Source organism: Etheostoma spectabile, chromosome 24 (genome assembly GCF_008692095.1).
Source record: "Etheostoma spectabile isolate EspeVRDwgs_2016 chromosome 24, UIUC_Espe_1.0, whole genome shotgun sequence".
Classification (NCBI taxonomy): Eukaryota; Metazoa; Chordata; class Actinopteri; order Perciformes; family Percidae; genus Etheostoma; species Etheostoma spectabile.
The window spans coordinates 6,779,756-6,781,954 of NC_045756.1; the positions used below are offsets into that span (position 1 = coordinate 6,779,756).

The window sequence follows — 2,199 nt, forward strand, 5'->3', positions numbered from 1 at the left end:
GCGGTTTCCATGGCCACATGCACTCTTGTGTATCAAACATCGGACAATAAGAACACTTATGCAAGCTACTGGTTATGACTTCAGCTCAGCATTCAACCACTGTCATCCCGGCTAAGTTAATAGCCAAACTTGGAGACCTGGGCACACACTCCACGTGCAATGGATTTTGGACTTCTTACACACAGACCCCAGAATGTTCGATCAGGCTCAACTGCTCCACGTCCATCACACTCAACATGGTGTACCACAGGGCTGTGTGCTAGCCCGTTTCTACTCCCTCTTCACTCCGACTGCAAGCCTGTGTACGAATCTAATTCCATCATCAAGTTTTCGGACGACACTACGGTGATTGGTCTCATCAGCAACAACGATGAACTGCCTACAGGGAAGAGATCCAGCACCTGGCCACATGTGCACTGAAATAACCAGCTCCTCAAACACCACCCAAAACCAAGGAGCTCATCGTGGACTTCAGAAAGGAGCCAAGAAGCACGCACGACACCATCCACATCGATGGAGGCTGTTTGAGGTGGTCTCCAGTTTAAGTTTCTGGGGATCCACATCTCGCGGACATTCCTGGTCAACCAACCCCTCCTGCTGGTCACGAATGGCTCACCAGCGCCTATCTTCCTGAGGACACTGAGGAAGAATCACTTTCCTCAACAATCCTGGTGAACTTCTATCGCGGTGCAATAGAAAGCATCCCGACAAACTGTGCAACAGTGTGGGTGGGAGCTGTTCTGTTGCAGAGCGCAAGGCACTGCAGCGGTGGTGAAACCCGCCGCGCATCACCGGGACTCACTGCCCGCCATCGAGCAATCAGAGGAAACGCGTGTCCCTGCATCGAGCTCGAGCATCCTGAAGGACTCCTCTCACCCAGCCCACAGACTGTTTTTCCTGCCCTACGGCAGGCGTTTCAGGTTCCTCCGACAGGACCAGCAGACTAAAGACAGTTTTTTTCAAGGCTGTCTCTTTATTGAACTCTAATCCTCATTGATCCCACCTCCCCTCATATACTGACAGAACTCTCCTCTCCCTCCTCAACACCTGCTCATTTTTATATCTCTGCAATATTATCATGTTCATCTGCACTGCTGACTGTTACTCTAGTAACACTGTTTAATCTGCATCTTTTGCACTACTTACCTTTTTGCACTACTACATTTCATTGCCTGCTGATGTTTATTATTTACAGTACCAATTGTTTACATTTACTCCGCACTACCGTACTTTAACTGTATATGCAATACTTTCCACGCACTTTAATTCGGATAGTTTCTGCCCAAACTTTACCTTATTTCATTGATATATGCTGTTTGCACATATCTGTAAAAAATTGCATTATTAGTAATATCCACCAAATTCCTAGAGTAAATCTTGCTCACAATACCTGTTATCTAATTTTGTATTCATAGGACAAACCCATCTGTAAAACCATGTTTATAATAGTATCTTTTCTATATTTATTCATTACATATCCTGTCTTGCACTTACGGAACCATGTATATCCTGCACCTATGCTATTGCCTTCGGTTAGACCCAAACGCATTTCGTTGCCTTTGTACCGCCAGCGACAATAAACGCAGCTTCCGGGTGAACGGTCTGTTGTTTACTAATGGCTGCGTATGGAGGGAGGTTGAGTGCCATGAAGAATGGGTGGTCTGTAAACCAGTTGCGTACCAAAGCAGCCCTATGGAAACTAACATTGTCCCATATGATGACATATCGGGTATGCTCTGGTCTCTGAACAGTGAGCATGTCATGTAAGGTGTCCAGGAATGCAATAATGTGTGCAGTGTTGTATGGGCCTATGGTTGCATGATGGTGAACAGCACCATTTTGGCTTATGGCTGCACACATGGTTATGTTACCACCACGTTGTCCTGGGACATTGATGATGGCACGGTGTCCAATAATGTTCCTACCACGTCTCCTGGTTTTACTGAGGTTAAAACCGGCCTCATCTACAAAAAGTAGCTCATGTCCCATGGCATCTGCTTCTAGTTCCATCACTCTCTGGACAAGACAAAACAAATGCATCACATCAGGCCCATGCACAGCACTACAGTATGCACTTCCAAATTCAGAATCAATGACACTATAGCTTACCTGCACATAGTTATATCGCAGTTGCTTTACATGTTCTGTGTTTCTCTCGAAAGGAACTCTGTAAATTTGCTTCATTCTTATTCTGTGGCG

The 2,199-nt window shown here is 45.9% G+C and overlaps 1 protein-coding gene across 1 annotated transcript in view; it reads left to right on the forward strand.

Annotated features, from left to right (window-relative positions):
• Window positions 1–1,898: 1,898 nt before the first annotated feature.
• Window positions 1,899–2,199, forward strand: part of LOC116674250 (coagulation factor XIII A chain-like) — a 32,082-nt gene continuing 31,781 nt past the window's right edge. The window contains exon 1 of the mRNA XM_032506851.1: window positions 1,899–1,905. The gene's annotated coding sequence lies outside the window, so the exon portion shown is untranslated. The remainder of the gene's footprint in view (window positions 1,906–2,199) is intronic.